Genomic DNA, 11460 nt, shown 5'->3' with positions numbered 1-11460 from the left:
CCTGGGAGGAGCGTCCTATTGGCTCCCATCTGGGACAACTCTGGGACAACCTGACTGGGAATCAGACACGCATGACCAACAGATGCATCTCCTTTCCCCCAGAAAACTTCAGCTTCCGAATGACTCCATGTCGGCATGAAACACAGCTTTGGAGCCCGATGAGGTAGAAGGCTTCCCATCCTGATGGAGAGGAGCCCCCTGGATCCTGGCCATTCTGCCTTCAGAATGTCTGCATCACAAAGGATGCCTCCTCCTTAATGAACGGCCAAATGGGCAACACAGAGATGTCCCATCTTGTGTCGGTAGCCAGACATCTTTCTCCTTTCTTTGTCTCCCTCTTTTTCTGTATCTGTTTTCAGGTTTATAATTAGTCAGAAACTTCTAATGGCATATATTTACCCTCCAATGTGATCCAAAAACCTAAAACAACTGGTATACTGCCAGGCTCATCAAAGGGAAGATATTCACGTCGGAGTTATACATTTTTCTTTTAATGATTTGATAACAATTTATGGATTAAGATTCAAAAGAATGACAACAATAAAAACCTATTACAGAGTTCTTCTTAATTATAAAAAAATTGCTTCATAAATATTGAAATATGTTCTTCTCTGCTAATGCCCTGATTTTCTATACTTGGACACACTCTGAACACAATTATTTGGTGATTAATCTATTTTTTAAACTTTCTGTTCATTAGTCTTTTGATGAAAGCTTATCTTAGCTAAGATCACACAGAGTTGGTGCAAAAGAAAAATGTAATATAGATCATCCCATAAATGCGGCAAGAAGACAAGAAATTCATTTCATAATGTTGACTTAGGAAGACTGTATCTTTCTGGGACAAGTTCAGCATCAACTGATCTTCCCTTCTGGCCATCTTCACCATGGATCCGTGGCAATCAGTACAGCTCAGTCCACCATAAATTCCCTCCATTACCTGCCTTCTTGGCTCTGGGTACAACACGTAAAGAGGAGTGTTACAGGTTGAATGGTGCCCCCCCCAAAAAAAAAAAAGATATGTTGGAATTCTAGCACCTTGCGCTTGTGAATGGGATTCCCATTTAGAAATGGGGTCTTTGCAGATGTCATTAAGATGTATGTTAACAGGAGCTCATCCTGGATCAGGGAGACCCAAAGTCCAGTAACAGGTGTCCTTATAAGACATAGAAGGGAAAAGACATGGATATAGAGGAGAAGCCCTATGAAGACAGAGGCAGAGGTGGGAGGGACACAGCCGTAAGCCCAGGGAGGGAAAGTGCCATATACTTTCAGCACAGCCCTGCCCCGCCTGGATCTCAGCAGCCCTGCCCCGCCTGGATCTTAGACTTCTGGTCTCCAGGACGGGAAGAGAGTTAATTCCCTTACTTTTCAGCCCCGGGGCTAGTGGCATGTTGCACACCAAGACTAAACTGATGTGGAACCTAAGGAGTAATCATCATGAAATAGAACAACCCTGATGTATGGAGCCCTCTCATTGCTGCACCCAGAGAATCGGCTCTCCTGGCTCCCGGGAACAGAGCTCCACCCCGTCTTCCTGGAGGGATGGGCAAGTGCTGGCTAGAGTGTCCCTGTTCCTCCTTATTTTGGCCACTGCCTTCCCCAGCTTGCCTTCTCTGTCCCATCCGTAGTGCCCACGGGTACCCAGGCACCTGCTGGGGGGGGAGTCTAAACCCCTCCTGATTCTGTGGGGGATTCAGGCTGGACCTCCGTCTTCTTCCCCCCTTGCTCAAGACTCAGCTCCCTCAGGTGTGTTAGGTCACTCCCCATTCATGCACCTGCTTCCTAGTTTCCAAAACTGCATGCCATCCCCCCCCCCAATCCTCGCTGTTCCTGCTCCTGGGTCCTTAGGACTACACTACCCCTGAACGAGGGCTTCAGCAGGGAGCCCACATAGCTGTGTGTTCAAGCAGCTTCCTGAACCCACATTCCTCTTCTCTCTAAGGGATATTTTTCTCCTTTGAAAGAAGTTCCACCTACTGAAGACCTCACTGTACCTTGCTCACACGCCCCTGGGTATACTGGGGGAGCAGACTTGACCCTGAAGCTCTGATCATGGTCTCCCAGGGTTGGTGTTGGGACAGAGTGTTGGTCAAGGTTCTTCAGAGAATCTGACCCAGTAGGGGAGATAGATAGAAAGATAGATAGATAGATAATAGGTATAGATACATAAAGAAATAGAAAACAGATATTGGTGGGCCGATGGGTAGATATATGGATGGATGGATGCATGGATGGATGGATATAATGGATGGATAGATATGGCAGGTAGATAGATATAGATGACACTGACATATAGATGGAAACATCATAACACACATGATGCAGATGCAGATACAGAGTATCTGTAGACATAGATACAATCTCCCTCCTCCTACTCCCTGACTGAGCCCACCCCTCTCAGGGCGGAGGACCAGCCTATACAACATGGGCCACATTCTGTCCCTCCCCGACCACAGACCATGGAGCAACCACGGCTTCCTCTGGGCATCTCCATCCCCCGGGGACCAGCTGGGTGGGGTTCCAAGATGTATGTATGCAGTCTGCTCCTTCCTGCAAACGGCACCTCAGAGTCACCTGCCTGCCTCAGCCGCACACTTTCCAGCTGGAGAGGGAGATTGGCCGGTCTTCGGACACTCATGAGGCACGCCACCCACTGTGCAGGCCTGGGCTCCGTCGGCAGAGGCCCTCGCTGTCCTGGACTCAGGGAGCTGGCAATCCAGGACCCAGCTCCGGGGTACATCCCCAGCTCTGGCGATACCAAAATAGTCCGTCTCTCTGTGGGCAGGACAAATAACATACCTTCGTGGTCAGCTCGCCCCTGCTGGGCGGTCACCAACCAGGTCCCCCAGAGCCAGAGGGGCGCCCCGCAGCCCCAGTGGAATAAAACCCCGGTGGGCAGTAGATCTGGAGTCTTCTGGGCTCTTGTCCGCAGCTCTCAGCATCAGGCTCGGCGCCTGGCCGGGCAGGGGGAGACTTAATTGCCGGCAGGTTTACGACGCCCCTAATTGAACCGGACATCTCTGTGAGCTCTGACCCCCACCCCGCTGCCAAGACGCCCCGGACGCAGGGAGGCCTGCAGGTTATTTAGTACGTGTGAGGGGCTTGGACCGGCTTTCCCTCCATGTGAAAATAGTTAACCGCAGGGAAAGGTCCCAACCCTCTACTTTGCAAAACGGTGAAATTAAGTTTTGCGCGGTCCCGCCGAGGGACGGCCGTGAATTACCCTGCAAACAGACTTTTCATTGATTCTGAAGAAAGCGCTTGTCCATACATAACAATGATAACCCTTTTACAAGGTTTGGAAAACAAATCTGACACCCCATTAAAAGGCAAATGATTTCTTTTTTTTTTTTTTTTTAACCTCTCCTCACAAGAAAAAGAAACTTTTAAGACATAGAAGGCTATTAATCAATAACGGGGCTTTTTAAAAAAATAAATAAATATATATATACTCTATAGGAAAAGCTGACATAAAAGTAAACCCATAAACCGTATCACAGGAGACGTGTTGAACCGTGTAGCTTAATTGTCAGGACGTCAAGGGTCCTAGTTTTATTAGCTGCACAAAAGATATTTTATTGAATGTCACGTCGTAATTTGATTTTAAAAGGAACAGCAGAAGAAATGATGTGTTCTTGGGTCCCTAATGCTGAAAAAAAAAAAAAAAAGAAAAAGAAAGAAAGAAAAAAAGAATGAAAGAAAAAGAAAAAAAACCACTATGTCCACCATTGCTGGTCACGGCCACGTGGAGAAATGGTGAGACTCCTGAGAACTGTCCACAGACACACGTACGGACACATTCTGTTCCCTGGTTTTCTGTGCAATGGCGATCGGGCTTTAAAGAATGAAAAGAATGGCCGGTTTTGTACTCCCGAGGGCCGGGATCAGGGGTCAGAGGCAGAATCCAACAAAAAAGAAAAGGAGACAGAGATTCAAGGTGCAGAAGCTCGGGATGTATGTTTGTACACATCCTTTCTTCGCAGGTTAGGGCTTTCCGTGGCGGGAGGGATTGTCATGAAACTTTAATGCCCTGGAATGGTAAACTCGATGCGGGAACGCTGCCTTTCCGAGCCCGGGGGACGCCTGGGACACCGTCACGGTCGGGCTGCGAGCAGCAGAGCATAGGTGAGCGCACGTCAGACCCGGGTCTCCGGAGGACCCTGCACGCAGAGCTGTGGGGGGACACACGTGGTACCCGATGGTTATTAATAACCCACACCTTTGCTGACTTGCATTCCAAAAGGGCTGCAGACACAGGCTCAGCTTCTGGAAGGCTGACTCTGGGAAACAACCCTTCCACCTGGATGTCCACCTGGGGCTCCCTCTGCCTTTGTCCCTGCAAAACACAGAACAGCTCCTCAAAGTGTCCCCAACCCAGTGGGACTGTCCTGTCTGGGATAGTCCTTCCTCATCCTTAAATTGCTGCTCGTGCTTTTGCTTGATTCCTGGTTTTTCAGATGTGCTGAAATGAGCTGCCCTCTGCCTGTACGTGGCCACCACCAGGAAGCCCAGATCCCAGAGGGGCAGCTCCACGAGCCAACCATGGATCACCTTCGTGTCCACTGCACACGGACAGTGACCAGCTAAGAAAATGCTGCTGTTCTGACAGCGTCTTCCTTCACTTGCTTCTCATTCTACCAAATATCTGGCTACACATGCCTAGCGTTGGAGATCCACCATAACTCTAAAAACTGGGGAGGAGAAAATTTCCTGCTACCTTCACCACGGAAGAGTTTCTTGTCCTCATGCACAACCGCCTCATGGCTCACCAACCGCACATGCATGAATTCTGGTCAAGTCCCTGGGTGGCTTCCCCCGGAGGGGAGACCCCACTCAGATACCCCCTTCGGTGGAGTTATATCAGACACCCTGGAAAGCTGTCTACGGAGCAGCAAGGGTTTTCAACGGTGGATTCACTCTGCTCGTTCCCTTATTCCTCACAACCTTGGGGTGAATCAGACTCTTGACTACGAATGAGTGAACGGATCAATCCTCTTGAGCTGATTGGTTACCAGTTCCAGCCAGCACACCTGTTCGTGGGAAGCTGGCTTTCATGAGCATCGGTAGCTAGGACAGTTCCTTCAAGCAGCAGGGTTGGCAGAACCAGGGGTTTCTTGCCCTCTGGCTCACTCGGGAGAAGAACACCCCTGTCATGGCTCATCCTGTCCTGAAGGATGTCTGGCCCCACACTCTTGCCCCTACCCTGGCTCTCCAGATTACCCCATCTCAGCACCCCTGTTTATAGACTCACCCACCAGAGGTTGGAGACCCACAAAAATTGCACACCCGCCACTTCCAGACTCTGAGTAAGAATCGGTGTGACCTCGTGGCATCAAACGCAGCAGAGGGCTCAGCCTGCCAGCCACCCCCCTTCGTGGATGAGAACAAGAACTAATGCTCTCAGATGCCCATCATGCGCCACAGGCTGTCCTGGGCCCCGTCGTGTGCCCGGCACTCTTTAATTATGTGCACATTCCTGCACCCGGGCAGCAAGATGACTTCTTTGTACTCATGCAGAAACCTGTTCTCATCCACAAAAGATCAGTGGTAACAGCAGCTGGTGACATGAGCTGAGAAATTGAATTAAGGGCTCCCGGGGAAGGAGGGAGGAAACGCAGGTGGAGTACAGGGGATTTTTAGGGCAGAGGAGCCACTCCATATGACACTGTAATGATGGCTTCACGTTCACATCCATTTGCCTGGACCCACCGAATGCACGACACCAAGAGTGAGCCCTTATGGGAGCTGTGGGCTGTAGCCAATAATGATCAATATTGGCTCATCAGCTGTCACAAACACAGACACAGACACCCATGTATGATGTGAACAGTAGCCAACACGGGGGCCTCGGGGGTCGGGTACGGGAATTCCCTCCATGGTGCACTCAGTTCTCCACAAGCCTAGAATGACTCTGGAGATGGAAACCTCTTAATGAAGAAAACCAGATCTGTAGGACATTTTAGCTTTTCCAGTGTTGCCTTTCTTTCAACGCCAGACACAGGTACAGCACAGCCTGGGAGCCCAGGACGTAGACTGACATTCCCCAGAGCACCCTGTGCACGGGAAGCTCTCCTTTCCGGGGTCAACGCAGACGCTGACCCTTTTCTGAAAGCTGCCGTTCAGACTGCCGATTCAAAACCCGGGCTCGGTTCTGTGTACATTGATCAGGGTCGAGTCGGCTCTTTTCAAAACCCAGAGCACGCACATCCTGCGGTACGAGCCGTGGGAGACAGGCGCGGAGCGAGCAAGGGTCCTGCCCGCAAGATCCCCAGTGCCCGGAAACGTTAGGAGTTATCTTTTTGACCAGAGAAGCACACAGATCGCTGCGGTTAAAAGTAGCCCACTTAAACATGACACCAAAAGCACAGGCAACAAAAAGAAATACACATAAATTGGACGGCATTAAAATTTAAAGCATTTGTGCATCAAAGGACACCATCAAGAGAGTGAAAGGAATAACAAAGAGTGAAAAAAACCCACAGAATGGGAGGAAATATTTGCAAGTCATATGCGGGGATGAAGATTTAGTATCCGGAACACATCAACAAGTCTCGCCCTTCAACCGCCAACAGACAGGCCCAATTGAAATACAGGCAAAGGATATGAATGGCCATTTCACCAAAGATGACTGTTTCTGTGGCCCATAAGTGCAGGAAAAGATGCTGGATGTCATCAGTCATTGGGGAATGCAAGCCAAGACCACAGCAAGGTGCCCTATGCACCCGTGGGAATGGCTGTCATTTTGGATGATGGTGGATGGATGGATGGATAGTTGGATGGATGGATGGATGGATGGATGGATGGATAGTATCTAGGTAAATAGGTCGATGGGTGTTGGGTAGGGGGATAGATGGAAAGGTGAATTGGTGGATGGATGGATGGATGGACGGATGGATAGATGGATGGATGGATGGATGGATGGATGGATGGGTGGATGGATGGATGGATGGATGGGTGGATGGATGGATGGATGGATGGATAGATGGATGGATGGGTGGATGGATGGATGGATGGTTGGATGGATGGATGGACGGATGAAAAACAGAAGGGAATCCATTGAATAAGGACTATGACCCACCCTTCAAAAGAAAGGACATGCTAACCCCTGCTTCCACATAGATGAACCTTGGGGATGTGCAGACAGAGAAGCCAGACAATGAAGAACAAACACTTCATCATCCCATATATATGAAATGCATAAAACAGAAAAATCCACAAAGATAGAAACGAGGTTACGGGTTACCCAGGGCCGCAGGGAGGGCCTGTCAGCACATAGAGAGTTTCTCTTTGGGTTGTCTCCAAAACCTTACAAACCCAAAGTGGTGGTGACGGTTTGCACGACACCCTGATGGTCCCCGTGTGCGGAATTGTACACTGAAAAATGATTGAGATGGCAAAATTTGCATTATATATGTGTTTTAGCCCAACTTTTTTAAGCAGGGAGGAGAAAATAAGTGTAGCCCATAGACTGAGAGCTTTCTCCTCAAAACAGCAGCAGAAATGGTCTATTTCCAGTAAGCCAAAAAGAAAAACTTCCAAAGACAGAGTCGGAGCTGGGGCTAAAAGAGTCGGGGGCTTAAGTCCGGGAGCTGATGAGCAGAGCAGCCCCAATGTCGGAATCTGGGGAGGGGCCTGCGCCAAGCCCCCTCCATGAAACTTGCCTCTGGTGGCAGCTCCTTTGTGTGTCCAGAGGGTGCTGAAGTGTCTTGCCCTGGGGCTCACAAAAGGGCCCCCAGGACTACCCGCCCTCTTTCCAACCTCTTTCCAACCAGCCTTTGTCCTGCAAAGGCCCCCCAGAGGTGCTGAAAAATCCAGGGAGCTCGGATTTCAAAGCCACCGAGAGAATGCGGTCCTCTAGGTCTGGGGAGACCCTCTCCCTGCCCCCAGGGGAAATGGTGCCCTTTTCACAGAGGAATAAGCCGCCAGTGCCTTAGTCAGGACCCAGTAAACCACAAAACACCCTGGTGGAGACCAGGGTGAGGGCCCACATATGCTGCAAAGAGCCTGCAAGGCAGTCTGCTCGGCTTTGCATGCGGGGCACACGCTCTACCCTCCCCCAACGGCAGGGAACCAGCCCAGGTGCTCTGCAAACACAGGCAGGACTCTGGGACAATAAAACTTTATTAAATATCTCAAGCGGAGGGCAGGTTAACAGGGGGCTGCCCGGCGGGGGCTCCTGAGTCAGGGGCGTGTGGACTGCCCCAAGCACACAGGACATCTTTCTCTCAGCTGCACCCAGGATGCGGCATCCCAAACTCAGCCGCGGAGCCCCATTCCTGCCTGCTTCCCCTCTGCACGGCCCCAGGGCTGGGCACCCAGCACCGTTAATTCCCTTCTGGGGTCAGGGGTCCCCAAGCGCTGGCCACTTACTTCAAAAGAACACAGGCCTGTTCTCCGCAGCCCCGAAACCAAAGAATCGCTCTCTTTCCCCCTAGTTTCCCTTCCGTGGTCCCCGAAGACCTCATTTCTGTTCTTCCGAAAGGACGCGATTCCGGGAGTGCCCTGTCACCGCCGTGACTCGTGTGCTCACGTTACATTCCGTCTCCGCGTTCTCTGCTCAGAATACCCCAGCTGACCCTATTTTACGCTGAGACCCGCTCGTGGTGAAGGATGATTGCACTCCCTCCGCGCTGCGTGGGGCCCTAACTGAGCCGACCCCATCTCCCACGCTAACCCCGGAATACAACACGTCCCCATGAATTCGGCCGCGTCGGCTGAGATGCCAGGACACGGGGCGCAGTTGCGGTCACCGTGATCATGGTTCCGTGTCAACGTCGCAACGCTGCTTTGCTGCGAACCCTAAATCGTACTAAAAAACAAAGTCACTTTAAAAGGGGAAAAAAAAAAAGGTTCCTCTCCAAATATGTTGGGAGGAGAGCAGTGCAAGGGGCGTCGGCATCGGAATCGTCTCAGCAGACGGGGAACTCACGCATGCATACAAAATCCCTCTCCATTTCTGATCTTTCTGGAAAACCCCTTTATCCGTACGGTACAACCGAGTCTGCAGGAAATTTCCTGACGACCCCCAAGGCCAAGTGGCGCAAACGGTCTGTAAAGGTGTGATCCAGGAGGAGCACGAGAACAAGGGAGCGTTGACCCCTGCCGGTGTGTCCGGTGGACGCGCCTGGCCAGCACGAGGCTCTCCGTGCCACCTGCTGGCTCCCGTTCTTCTCCGAGTCAGCGTTCCCCCACGGGCGACTCCACGCGGGGTCTTGTGACTCATCCCACAGACGAGCAGCTTCCATGACACACACGGGTTCTCTCCCGGTCCTGCAGGGTGACAGGCTGAGAGGCTGAGGTCCAGGCGGGGCTGGGGATGGTCTCTCCTGGAGACCCCTGGAGAGAACCCGTTCCTTGTCCTACTCAGAAGAACAGTGCTCTCCCGAAGCACTGACTGGCCTTCTGCACCCTATTTCCAAATAAGGGTCCAGTGCGAGGTTTCAGGTCACATAAGCTGTTGGCGGGGTGACACCTTTCAACCCCAGACGCTGGCCATGTGCCTTTCAGGACTGGACAGCCTTGGACTGTCTGGGGAACCCCCTTTGTGCTACAGAAACCCCGAGTGACTTTCTCTCGCAGCTGAAGGTGCCGTGTGACTGAGAACAGGGACGTGCCGAGGGCTGGCATCCCCGTGTCCAAGGACGGACCTCACAGGCCCAGGAGCAAAGAGCCCCTGCCTAGGCCGGGGACACTGCAGGCCCCTGGAGAGCCGGGGGCAGAGCCCACAGGGAGTGGGTTCCATGCGTCCCGATCTGCCTACCCCGTCTCACTTGGTCATCAGCTGCACGACACCCACGAGACGTGCCGTCCTCACCTTCACCGTCTGTCTTACAACGTCCAACCCCGCCCCTCGTGCATACGAGAACCCCACTCCGACCCGGAACAGAGGTGCTGCCATGCCCCGTCCGATCCCGGTGTGCTTTCCGCTGTCTGTCCCTGAGCCGGAAAACCCACACAGCGGCTGCTGGCAGGTGGACCCCGGATCCCCCGTCCTGGGGACACTTGCCCTGGAGCCCTGCCCCCATCCCGCACCCCGAAGGAGAAACAGAGACTCCCTGGGTGGGCACAGGGGCCACCGAGGGGCTGAGCAGACCTTCAGCCTTGCCTCCCTCCTACATATGTGTTTCCCAGAAATGCTGCAGAAAACGTGTTTTTATACGTTAAAAACTTGTCCCCTGCCCTATCAGAGAAACGTCTGCCTTGGGCTCAGGGTCCTGCCGTCGAGTCCCGCATCGGGCTCCCTGCTCCGTGGGGAGTCTGCTTCTCCCCCTCCCTCTAACCCTCACTCCTGCTCGCTCTTTTGCTCTCCAGGAAAGAAAATCTTAGAAATACAAGTGTTCTAAAACTAGGCAAAAAAATTTTAAAAAATAGAAGAAACACACCCAAAATGTTAGCTGGACAGAAAGCCTTTTCCTGTTTGCCGAGTTTTCTTTAGGAAGCAGGCAGGTGCGGCTTTCAGGAAGGGACCAGAATCACCCAAATCTGTTTTCCCGAGATCGGACATCGGCAGCTCGATCCGGGAATCCTGCGGAGAATTTTTACACTCACAGGAGGTCAGTCTGACGAATCTGGGGTCCTCGTGCTGACCCTCTCTGGGGAATAAAGCGGCTTCCCCACTGGGAGGCCAAGCTGGGGAGGGGGCGTTCCTTGTTCCCGCTTACTACGGGGCAGTTGAGCGCTTCGGAGAGATGGGGAAGCAGAGAGACTGAGATGCGGGATTTGCTCGGGGACACGGGGACGTCCCACAGCTGTGGTCCTCAAGCTCAAGCAAGACCCAGGGGAGTCTGAGCCATGCGCTCCAATGCGAGTGTGTCCCACGGGTCCCCAACTCAAGCAAGGCGGGCAGCGCGAAAACGCGCCGCGTTCTTCCTCCACGCTTTGTGCTAGGAGGGCCTTCAACTGATTAGACCTTCAACTGATTAGACCTTCAACTGATTAGACGAGGCCCACCGCCGCTGGGGATGACCGTGCGCCTTCCTCCATCTGCTCATTCCCAGCCTCGCCTTCTCCAGAAACCCTCTTACAGACGCACCCGGCATCGTGTCCAGCTCGGGCAGCAGCGGCCAGGGAGGCCGAGGCTAGAATGAATGCCCAGAGAGCCACGCGTGGCCACCGGGCGCGTCTGCCGGGCGCATCTTCCGTCCTGCCCGCCGACCCGGCCCCTGCTGGCCAACCGAGGTCTCCCGACCGGGTTTCTCATAAGCGCCGCTTGGGATCGGGATGCACTGGGCTCCGTTGCGCATGGGCCCGCCTGCGCACACCCCGGGATCTGGAGTCCTCCGAGGCCTCCACCGAAGGCCGAGGGCATCTTCCCCGAGCCCCGCCACGTCCTGCGACTTCCACGAGCGCGTCTGGGGTTTGCGACCGCCGTCCCCCGCGCGCGCTGACCGGGCCACGCTCCGCGCACGGGGCCGCGTCTCGGCCCCGGGGTTAATCGGGAAACGGCTTCTCGCTGAG

This window comes from Mustela lutreola, chromosome X (genome assembly GCF_030435805.1).
Source record: "Mustela lutreola isolate mMusLut2 chromosome X, mMusLut2.pri, whole genome shotgun sequence".
NCBI classification, from domain to species: Eukaryota; Metazoa; Chordata; class Mammalia; order Carnivora; family Mustelidae; genus Mustela; species Mustela lutreola.
This window is presented reverse-complemented; position numbering follows the sequence as displayed.